Below are 12,277 nucleotides of genomic sequence, written 5' to 3' on the forward strand. Positions count from 1 at the left end.
TATGCTAAAAGATAACCTATTAGTAAAGATAAGCTTTAAAAAGGCGCTGCATAAATAATCACAAAATCCCAATGCCTTAAAACAACAATGGTTTATTTCCCAGTCATATTGCATGTTCAATGCCAGTTGACTGAAAGGTTTGTTTATTTGGTACTCAGGGATGCTGGCAGATGGAAGCTCTATCTCAACACATGCTGCCATGATCCTCACAGCAGAGGAGAGGACTGAACAGTCTCACATTGGAAATTAAATGTTCTAGCATAGAGGTAACACAAGTCACTTCCAACATACACCTGGAGAAAAGATAGCTATGGTGAACATTAACAATCCCTTCCCTAGATGATACTAAGACACAATAAGCTGTGGAATAACAAAGGGATTTGTTAAGAGGATGCTTCCATAAAACATCTGGACACCTCTAAGATTCACAAAATCTTAGGCCTGGGAGAATGTGTAGTGATCTTTTTAGAACAGAAGCCTCAACATAAAGATATCCCAGACTACATAAATTTGGACCTTGAATTTTCAAAGCAACTCTGCTTTTTGCTATATACTGAGGGTCCAGATAAGCTTTTACTCAGGAAACAAGTTTCTACAGCTGAAAAACATTTGAAAACCATGAATGTAAACCAAATCCTTTATTTTATAGATTAAAAAAGTAGAGGGGCAAGGGAGGCCCAAGAAGTTAAAGTGACCCTGCGCACCCCCAAGAAAGCTTCAGAATGTTTAGGAGATGTGGAAATAAGTCCACTGACAGAATTTGTTGTACTGTCACACTACTCTCTGGCCTTACCTTTCATCTTTGCTAACATTAACTGGCACAATGGAGTCAGACCCAGTTCAAAATCATGCCATAGGAGGTCATCAAGAGGTCAATAAATGGTACGGACAATAAGTAGAAGAACCCACCTACTGCTCTAAATAATGATTCATATCCTATTAGCAATTCTCTACATTACTCATTCCCTACTTCCTGGCAGACTTGAAGCCATTAGTAGAAGTTAATACTAACCTTCAGGAGACTTTTGTTTTGTTCTCAGAAGGTGAACAGCCAATTATGATTTGTTTTCACTCAGTTCAATTCTCTTCTCATGTTCCCAGTTTGCTTTGTGCCCAGTTTTTCCTCCACCTTCATTCATATTAAAGTACTGTCACATACTTAAGTCTCAATGATCTTTAAACCTCCAGTCTCTGTCTTTTTCAAATCATCTTATACAGTCGTCCCTCGGTATCTGAAGGATATTGATTCCAGGAATGCCCATGAGTACCAAAATCCAAGAATGCTCAGGTCCCTTACAGTTAATTCTTCACAGGTGCAGAACCCACATATATCGAGGGCCAACTACACTCATTAACCCAGAAATAAAACTCAAATTTTCAACCTGGAATCCAGTTGCTTCTTCAATTTTACCCTAAGCTACTTTTCCAACATTATTTTTACTGTGGTACTTATCTGCCCAGCCAAAGGCAAGATGACAGCCCTGAAACTCAAAATGACCTAGCAATGAATCCTAGATGCTGGGCAAATGCTTAATTTGATTTTGATGTTCTCACCTGTAAAACAGGTATAATGGCATCTAATTTGAGAGATTCTTGAGAAGGTATGTATCAGTGAGGATAATGTCTGACTACAAATAAATAGTGGCTTACAAGTAAGGAGGGTAAATGTCCATTGACAGAGGAATGGATAAAAAAGATATGGAATACTACTCAGCCTATACAATGGAATACTACTCAACCATAAAAAGCATGAAATAATGCCATCTGCAGCAATATGGATGGACCTAGAAATTAGTCAGACAGTGAAAGACAAACATCATATGATACTACTTATATGTGTAATCTTAAAAAAAAAGGGTACAAATGAACTCATTTGCAGAACAGAAATAAACTCAAGGACTTTGAAAAACTTATGGTTACCAAAGGGGACAGGTCAGGGGGTGGGGAGAAGGGATGGACTGGGGGTTTGGGATTGGCATATGCACACTGTGGTATGGAATGATTGGCCAACAGGGATCTGCTATATAGCCAGAGAACTCTATCCAATATTCTGTGATGACCTGTGTGGGAAAAGAATCTGAAAAAGAATGGATGTGTATACATGTATGACTGAATCACTTTGCTGTACAGCAGAAATCATCACAACATTGTAAAACAACTATACTTCAAAAAAACTAAAAAATGAAAAAAAGTAAGGAGGTTATTTGTATTATGCAATAAGAAGTACAGAGGAAGGCAGGGAAGGTAGTCTAGGCTGGTACAATGTTTAACAGTGTCATCAAGACAGAGATTCTTCCACGTTCCATCCACGCCATTTTTAATACATGGTCTTATCTTTGTTGTTGTAGTTGGTTTCTGCCACTCAAGGTATGGCACCCATTTTCCCAGCTACAAGAAGCAGAAAGGAGTCAAACACAGTTGGGGCATACCAGCCAATGCATCGCTCCCACTAAGCTTTTAGGGAAGGCCTCATCAAATAACATCCATTTACATCATTATAGGACCTGAGTCTCATGGTCACTCAAGTAAGGGAGTTTTGGAAAGTGAGACACGCACATTTCCATCTCAAACAAAACTGAGTCCTTTTAGTGGGAAAGGAGAGAATGAACATTGGATAGGCAATCATCAATGTCTATCCCAATATTAAATTACATATTTTATATATAGTGTTAAGCACAGTACCTAGCACACAGTTAACTGCTTAATAAAAGTTAAGCTACAGTTATTGCTATTATTATCATTATTATTGTTGTTGTTATTATTCATCTACCTTACCCTCTGGCCAAATGCAATAACCCATTACATACAGATGTGTTCCTTACATTTCTACTATATCCACTGCTCCATCTCTGTCTCTAACATTATCCCTGCTTCATGGTCCAAAAAAATACCAATTCATCCAAGAAGTCTTTCCTGACATCTACTCCTAATAAGTTCTATGGTAGCAGGACTTACATCAAACAAAAACTTGGATGCTCACAACTCCATTGAGCATAGTCCCTCAAACACAGTAGATTCTAATAAATAGTGCCTTGATAATATAAGTGATTTCATGTATATACTCATATCTGCTTTTACAGTCAGTCCTCTTGAATCAAACATGATGCATTCCTGAAATGCAAAGGTAAAACACTAGGTTTATATTTCATAAAGCTAGGGATGGGAATGTGGGGATGAAGACTACATCCCCCAAGAATGAAAATATAAATTCATAAAATTCTATAAAAACACCATACTTTTTGCACACTATGGAAGTTCAGATTATAGTTAATCAAATATTCCCTCCCCTATTTTGGGCAGTTTACTTTTACCGATGGATATTGGGTACCATGTGACTTGCTATATCCAAAAACATTGTTAATGAAATATTTGCTTATGCAATTTGGCTTAGCTCTTGAATACAGTGATCTGCCATGAGAAGAGCATGCCCCAAGTAGCTACTATCCCTTCAGCCTGGACCCTAGAACATATGTGGAGCAGACCAGAATCCAACCTATAGAGTATAGCAGAGCCAGCACTGGGAGGCCAGCCTGGATCAGCCAAATAATAATACCACCTACAGACTCATGAGGATGAGAATAAATACCTGTTGCTGTAAGCCCAGGAGTTTTGTTATATAGCAAAAGTTGATTGATTTGTCTCTTACCACTTGATATAAATTAGCATTTCTTACTTTCATTTTGTTCCCTTTTTTTGGTAAGAAAGAACTGGTTGAAGAATCTCTGCCTTAGGTACATCTAATGATTTCTATCTTTGGATTGAACGTTTTAAATTTTTGAGCTCTACATTATCATTAATATCAATGCTTTCTGTCTTCTTTTCTTTCTGCTACCTTTCTAAAATAAGGAAAATCACAAAAAGTAGCAAGGAATAATATAAACATGGCTAAAACCGAACTGTTGGCTGGCAGATAGGTCTCCCATACAACAGCCAAAATGTTAACTTCTGAGCCAGTAAAAGGGTTTTAAAGAAGTCCTAGTGAAACAAACAAAAATGTTGATTGTATAAAGTCAACTTCACCAAAATCAAAGTCTATCCCTTTGTGGATTCCAACACCATTCACATAAACTCATTTTTCAGGGTACCTGTTTTGGCAAACCATAACCATTGAGTTTCATCAATAGGAAGAAGGCCTAAGTCTGTGGCTTTTGACTTAATAAAACAAGAGGGCCATATTATTTGAATAGACTAACTTTAAATACATTTATATTTAATCACAAATGAAAAAGACTCTCTTTGTAAGTGGAAGAGAAAATAAAATTCCCAGCCTTTAGCAAAAAAAAAAAAAAAAAATAGCCAATTGAATGATAAAAGCATGTATTCAACTAAGACCTATTCAAAACTCCAATTAGAAATTTAAGCCTTTCCATAATGAACATAAAATGACAAGCACATGCCTGAACTCAAGTGATAGCTTAACTACTGAGAAATAGAAAGAAAAAAGAAAGAAAGAAATTTAACCCCGCTGTATAGCACAGGGAACTATATCCAGTCACTTGTGATGGAACATGATGGAGTGTAACATGAGAAAAAGTATATATATATATATATACATATACACACACACACACACACACACACACATACACATGACTGGGTCACTTTGCTGTGCAATAGAAATTAACAGAACACTATAAATCAACTATAATGGAAAAAAATAAAAATCGTAAAATTAAAAAAAGAAATTTAAAATATCAAAAAATGAAAGAATGTGTATTTTATTTTGTTTTACTTTCTTTCTTTCTTTCTTTTTTTTTTTTTTCAGTCTTTTTAGGGCCACACACAGGGCATACAGAAGTTACCAGGCTAGCGGTCGAATCAGAGCTGTAGCCTCCAGCCTATGCCACAGCCACAGCAATGTGGGATCCGACCTGTGTTTGCAACCTATACCACAGTTCACATCAACATCAGACCCTTTCACCCACTGAGCAAAGCCAGGGATCAAACCTGAGTTCTCATGATCACTAGTCAGGTTCGTTACCCCTAAGCCACAACGGGAGCTCCTTGTTTTACTTTCTTTTAAGTCATTGTTTGGAAACAAATTTCCTTTGGACCAAAGCTGACATATTGTAAATATATAATATAATAAGGTACTTAATTTGACTGTTGGTGAGGCAACAGCTTTCAAAGTGGCAGAGCAAAGAAGACAGTGCAAAGACCACCAATGTTGCAGTGGACTCTTAACAGAACAGGCCCTGTGTAAGCTGGAAGAGCCCACACTGCAGACTGCACACATGCAGAGTGCACGACCATAATTTGAATTCAAAGCCATGGCCAAGGTCATTGGGCTTGGGTCAGAGAAATCTAGGCTCAAGTTCTCATTCTCACACTTAACTGTGGCAAGCTACTTAATTCCTTTTAATTGTCTTATCTATAATTTGAGGATAATCATAGTCCTCTCTAACTCATAGGGGCTCTATAGAGTTTTAAAAAATACATATGAAGTACTCCCCAAAGTGTGAGCATATGCAAAAACAATAATGACAATAGTGAAAGTAATAATTCTACTTTGACAAACCTGGCTCCTACATAAAAACCATCCTAATCAGTGTACTCTGGCTCACAATCTGTTCATGAAATGCTGAATGCACAGCTTTATATTCACATCCAGGTACCTCTTCTATAAGGTGACAGCTCTCTAAATCAACCAGCAATTTTTCCACTGAATTCAAAGAGAAGAGTGTTGAAAAATAAGCCTTTTACTAATAAAGAATTGAGAAGGATCTGGTCCTTCCACCCACAATCCATCCACCCTCGAAAATCTTGCTGGTGAAAGTCATGCTTCCATCACGATCCACACACTACCACCACCCCAAAATTGTGGGAGGTTTTCATTAAAGCACAGAAGCAGATCAACAAGATGGCTCACCTTAGTAGCAAACTCAACTTAAAGGCAAACTCTTTTACCTTCCAGAAAGGATCTGGCTTGACCCCAGTGCCACCTCCAAATTGACATCCAAACTGGAAATGAAGACAACAGTCTTCACTTCCAGAAGTTGAGTTACACTGTCAAAAACTAAAAGAATCCCTTCTAGTCCTGGTAATCCAGATAAAGCATGCTTGGCTGCTTCAAAAACACCTTATAAATCCACCCAACAGAGCCAAGAGCCAAGTACTATGTATTGAGAAACGATGAGACTTTACAAGGACAAGAGTGACCATAGGAGACAAAGTGCCACACCCTTTTTCAGATAGCTCAACAGTAAATGCTATTTCTTATAAAGGGGCCTGCAATTCCAGAAAAATAGGTGAACAGTTCTCATCCCAACACCCTCTCCCATTTCATTCTTTACACAGATCCATTTCATTTTCATTTTTAAGCCAATGTCCTAAGTATCCCCAACTACTACAACTAAAAACGGGGGGGGGGGGGAATGACAAATATAAGTCAAGCATAATTGCTTCTCAGCCCATTTTCGAGGAGTTTTCTTCCCTCTTGTCTCTCACAGCTGGGGTATCATACTTGGTGGAAACCAATGGTTAGGTAAAACCACTGATTTAAAAAGCCAACCAGGAAACTAACCATGACAAGTGGGAACTGCCCTCCTCTCCCGAACATTGATTGGCTCTTGAGGTTCCAGCGGTCCCAGTTCTGCCCACGTAAGTGGCAGGTATGGCTGTCAATCACAGAGGGAGCTGACAATTCACCGCTCAGGGAGTAAATTGCCTTTCATCCAGCAAAGGTAGGTAGCCGCCTAAAATCGATCCACTCTTAACAGAGCGGACCCTCCCTCTCAGGCAAGAAGGATCGCGACCCTCAAGTACAGAATAAATAAAGCAGGGCCGAATGAAGAGTTTAGGAGAGCTGTTTTACTATCCCGCACCAAAGCAGCCCTTAATCTTCACTGTCCTAAAATGATCTTTCAAAAGCTCGGACAGAAAATTAAAAAAAAAAAAAAATGAATAGGGACAACCCTCTAAGTATCCCTTTTCTTGTATAATTCGGATATGGCAAGGAGGAGGGAAGGAATGTCGTTCGGTTTAATTTCACATCGCATTCGTTTTCAAACACCACCACCGCTACCCCTCCCCAACAAATCCGGCTACATCTTCCCTGACACGGATTTTTTTTTTTTTTTTTTTAACACGCTCCCCTCGAATCCCACTGAAGCAGCCAGGTACCCCACCCCCTGAGCCGGGGCTCCACCTTTCTCTACTTTGTTCTGCTTGGGGATTCCCCGAGACCCTTGCCCCTGCGAACATCCCACCCCTCGAGGCAAGAGGGGGAAAGCCAGGCGAAAGAGGGGGTTGATGGAAAGAAGAAAGGCGATGGTAGTGAGGGTGGTTGCCGGAGAGGGACTGCGGGAGGTGGCCGGGGCCGCCGGGGCGAGCGAACGGCGCCCGCGCGCCTGAGGAAGCCTTGCACTTGTTCCAATTCGAGGGTTTCTACATCAAGACAAATACGCCCTTAGGCCGCCCCATCTTCTCCCCCGCCTCAGAAAGCCCCAGTGCAGGCGGATGGTTCACCCCTCGACTCCCCCCGATAACGCATTGCAGCTCCCCACGAGTGAGGGGGACCCGGCACGGGGGATGCCCAGGCACCGGCGCCGGGGGGGAGCCGGGCGCCCAGCGGCCCCGGCCCGGGCGTCGACGTCTCACCTTTCCGATGCTCGCCCAGGGGCCGTCCCACATGGATTTTTACAACCTCACGTCGCCTTGGCCCCCGGCGGCCGGGAGGAGCCGGAGCCGGCGCCGGAGCTGGAGCCGGAGCGCGAGCTAGCAGGAGTGGGAGGAGGTGGAGGAGCTGGGCGGGGAGGGAGGGAGGGAGCTTCTGGGAGGGCCGAGGCCCGGCGCTGGGCCGGGCGGGGCCGACCGCCGAGGGGGCGGCACCCGCCGCAGTCCCGAGACGCGCGCTCGCGCGGGAGGAGCCAGAACTGCGCTCCGGCGGGCCCCCCGCCCGGCCGCTCCGCGCGCTCGCTCGCCGCGGCCCTGACTCAAATTCCCAGCATTCCCGAGGAGCTTCTGGGGGAGCCGGTGCCGGGACGCTGGCGCCTCCGCGGGAGGCAGCAGAGAGCTCCTGGCCCTGGCGGGGTGAGGGTGCTCAAGGGTCTTCGAAGCGCCGCCTCCTTAGGAGTCCGCTGTCTCGGGGCACCTGGTTCCCATCTCCTATCTCCGACACCCCTTTCCGGGTACCCCCCTCCAAAAGCTGCCGGGCACTCCCGGGATTATTTAGGTGGCTTTGGCGACATGGACAGGGATGACACTTGGTGGAGAGGCTGCAACTATCTTTTAAGTTAAGCTTTAGAGTCATGGTCGAGGTTCCCTTACCCTGGCACTCTCCCATTAGCTTAAACTTCTTTAGGGGCTGAGGGGATTTCCTAAGATTTTTACTTTCTTGTACCTCCAGGGGAAAAAGAATGGAAGATGAAGAAGGGAAGAAGAAATAAATACATATCATCATGATCGTCATAGTTGCTATCATTGGTTGAGTGCCTTCTCTGTGCCTTTCAGTTGCTGCGCATCGTCCTCTTTAAGATAGATAGTGTCAGTTCATTCACACACGCAAATACTTGTCAAAATAATGTGTACGAGGCATGTACAGATTTTGCATGGGCAGAAGCTCTCACCCAAGAAGTCTTAGTCCCAGCGCATACCATTTTCTATTAGGGAGAGCCCTTCCTAACGCCATGGGAATCTCCAAATTTGGTCTCTTTCACTGAGTAGTCAATTTGCAGAACTAGAGCAGTGATTTTCTTCCTGTCTTGATGAGCCTTCTGGGAAGCTCAAATGAAGCGACTCCAGACATAGAATGTCTGGGTGAGCAGAAATATAGAATCATCTAAGACCAGGGGTGACTCCTTTTTTTTCCCTCCTGGTGGAAATTCAAATGTTAGATGAAGGATGTGGGCTCTGAAAGTCATCTTTACCCTCTTGAGACTTAGTTTTCTTGTCTGAAAAATTAAAAAGCTGAATTACAGATCTTAAGACCCTTCTAAAGCCAACATTCTCTAACTTTATGTTTAAGTATTTATATTAACACAGTGTTCAAAATGCTTACAAGTAGCCATTGATAGACCTCGCCCCTAAGGACAGACATTTTCAAAATGCATTATGTTTTATAAAACCTATTATGTGGCTCCAGGTTTTTTGATAGTTTTGTTTTATTTTATTTTACATCTTTTCCATCATGGTGGTCCCTTCTACATACTCATTCATTCATTCACTCAACAAATACTTACTGAGTATCTACTCTGCACTAGTTCCTGCAGGTTCAGAGCTCCTGCCCTCAAGGACTATACAGTGCAGTAAAGAGACACGAGAAAACAGGCCAATACAACACTACTTACAAAGGGACAAAGCTCTGGGAACTGGAGGAGCATGAAGGTAGGATAGGCAACTTTTCCCCCTGTTATTCAGAAAAGGTTTCCCAAGGAAAGGTCATCAAATTTGCTTGCCACATCCAACTTCCCTGCCCTACCCGTTGCTCAGTCCAGAGCAGCACCTTGCATGCTCTGTGAACTCAACCAGAGGAGGTCACATCTTTGGTGGACACCTGACCCTGGGTGGGTCATCATAGGCTGTCTCCACAGTATTCAAAACTGTGCCATGAGAATGAGTCAGCCAGTTGGTACTGAACAGTGAGCTGACCAGCTGTGGTGGCCCAAATCAGAACTATGGCACCCGAAACAATGATGGCAAAGACCATGGAGAGGCAACTCTAGGGCCTTTGCCAGGGAATCTGGTCAGTGGAGAAGAGAACAGAGAGTCCATATAGACAGAAACTGAGATTCCTGAAAGCCTAAAAGACTTGGAAAGACTTCTGTTTACTTGAAATCCCCAATATGGCTATCTAACCAGCATCTCAAACTTGCTTTGTCTTAAACAGGATTCTGAGTTTTTATATTCCAAGACTCTTCTCTCCCAAGCTTGCTCATCAGATCAACAACACCATCATTTAATCAGTTCATTGGATCCAAATCTAGGAGCAAGTCTGATTTCTCTTTTTGCTGATTCAATAATCCCCCACCAGCCAGTTCTCAAGGTCCTACCTGGTGCCATATCAGAGCCTAAAGCAAAAAGAAAACTATGCATAAGTAACGCAGAACAGTCATTTGCCTCAGGATGAGTCCAGTTAGATAAGAAACAAAATCCCTAAACTCACAAGTATTTGTCCTTCTTAGGCATGAGGTAATTTGTACATATCTCTTAACATGGTAGACTTTAGTTCAAGAGAAACATCATCAGGCTGTCACAAAAGAAAAAAGACCAATGAACTGACCCATTAGCACTTCTGTCACCACAATTGAGCGGATCAGAAATAAGCACCTGACTCTTAGGAAGCCAACCTATTGGCACAGCTATGCCAATCTAAGCCTTAGATTTCTCTTTGACAAAAATGTTTTAAGAGCTTTGTAGCTCTAAGCATCGTAGCAAATGTAGAAAAACCCAGCACCTTCAAAATATCTTTTTTTCTGTAGAAATTTTTGAAAGTTTTCTTTAACTTTGCTTTTAAACTTATTTGACTAATTCACTTGTGGCTCTGATTTGTCCATAATCATTAAACATATGTAAGAATTTTTGTGAGATGAGAAGAAAATTTAACTGACAGTTGTTTTCAAATGGAATGAAATGTTTGTAAATATGAAAAGCCATAAAGTTGTTTTGTAATTATTTATAACTAAGCATTTATTAATTTCCATTTACGGTTTTCTGTAACTCTATAATCTCAAGGCATGCACGTCTTTAAGGGGCTTGCAAAAAAACGTTGGTTAAAAGTCCAAATTACATCAATTTAATTAGTGCCTTGGTTTCCAGTAATTTTCCATTCCCATTATTCTGGCTACTCATGAAGTCTGGATAGCTTTGCTGTCCTTGGGCTCCATGAGAGGCCCCTGTGTCCTTCAAATAGATATATACCTTTCTTTTTTCTATCTCATGTAGTCTGAGCAAGTGTCTCTTCTTTGCAGCCACAAGTTGTCCCTGAATTGGAAAACCAGCTTCCTATTGCTTAGACAAAGCCCTTCACTCCAGTCAACTAGAATTCAATGGCCAAATCTGGCCCAGTGACCAGATTCCCCAAAGAAGACCAATCTTGGGGAAATCTCGTAAGTAGACATTATTACAGCTAATTGGGGATTCTTCACTGTGCTTCTGGAAAGATATGGCAGATGGCCATGCTGAAGCTTGATCCTGGGCTCTGCCTGTTTCTATAGGGTATTTTTTGTGAGCTATTGCCCATCCCTTAGGCGGCCTCTTCCTACAGCATTCCCTGACTTGGCTATTTAAAGGTAGTTCATTAGCACATTTTAAATTATGCTAAAAGCTCTAAAATTAAAAAGACTTTTTACCATGTCCATTTTTCAGAAACAACTTCAAGGTGAAAATGGCCCCTTAGAAGCCCCCAAGGAGAGGAATATCTATAGATGTAAGCTTTAAAAACTTCAGAATTCTAGAGGCTTACATATTCTTTTGGCCTTGCCCAAATCCTGGTCCCTTTAACTTACACTTTTTGCTACTAAAGCAGTTACATTCAAATACTAACGTGTTTTCCTTCCAGAAAGCTAAAGGCATTATGGAGATTTAAGCTATTCTAGAACCCAGGAATCATTCTTACCTTGAATTCTGTCTGTACTTCCACTCTTGGAGATGCTGAAAGGAGCCAGCAAAAATTTTAAGCAAGCTAATAATGGGATTCATTATGTGAGCGAAAAATAATAAAATTGAGAGGAGGGTATTGAGACATAAAAGATGTTTGAAATATCAGTGACATAACAAAACCAACCTTCTGTTTTCCTCCTTGGGGGCAAATGTTCAACATTTAATATTTGTAATATTGTCAGGAATTTTAAACAAATTTGTGAAACTCCATGCTAAAATAGGCAGGATTGGGGGAGGAGGTGAGATTCTAACTTTAGGTACAAAATTTTAGGAGGCACCAAAATCTCAAAATAAATCATGTCTTAGTATAACATTTTTGAAAAAGAAATCAGCAAACCACAGCCCATGGGCTGGCTGCTTGTTTTTATAAATAAAGTTTTATTGGAACGTCTGAGGAACAAAGAAAACAAAGAGAAGAAAGATCTGGAGCTTCAGTTAGAGGGATTTTTACACCTTGGGGTTCCAAACAAGGGGGTTTTTTTGTACTAGGGCTTTTACCTAACAGCCAACTTCCTGATGTTCCAGTGCTGGTGAGAAAGCCTGCATACATCTATTATCTTTACAGCCAGGAGTCTCTCTGAGAAAGACAAAAACATTTGCCCAAAGGGTGGGTTCTTACGAAAGAAAAGGTAATAAGCCACTAGAAATGTTTCTTGGGACCAAAATGGTCATGTTACCC

General features: G+C 41.6%; 1 protein-coding gene and 1 non-coding gene across 47 annotated transcripts in view; one reads left to right on the forward strand and one right to left on the reverse strand.

Moving 5' to 3' along the window:
* ERC2 (ELKS/RAB6-interacting/CAST family member 2) overlaps positions 1-7,730 on the reverse strand; it is a 983,951-nt gene extending 976,221 nt beyond the window's left edge. For all 46 annotated transcript variants that reach the window (XR_014823359.1, XR_002337959.2, XR_014823361.1 and 43 more), the window contains exon 1: positions 7,600-7,730. The gene's annotated coding sequence lies outside the window, so the exon portion shown is untranslated. The remainder of the gene's footprint in view (positions 1-7,599) is intronic.
* Positions 4,364-4,430, forward strand: LOC146397350 (small nucleolar RNA SNORD27). Its single transcript, XR_014825378.1, has one exon. It is a non-coding gene; the product is annotated as a small nucleolar RNA SNORD27 (small nucleolar RNA).
* Positions 7,731-12,277: the final 4,547 nt, after the last annotated feature.

The sequence above is a fragment of the Sus scrofa genome, chromosome 13, assembly GCF_054392235.1.
Source record: "Sus scrofa isolate SSC_HxYL_T2T_F1_AM1 chromosome 13, Sscrofa_HxYL_maternal_Yorkshire_Landrace_v2.0, whole genome shotgun sequence".
Lineage (NCBI taxonomy): Eukaryota > Metazoa > Chordata > Mammalia > Artiodactyla > Suidae > Sus > Sus scrofa.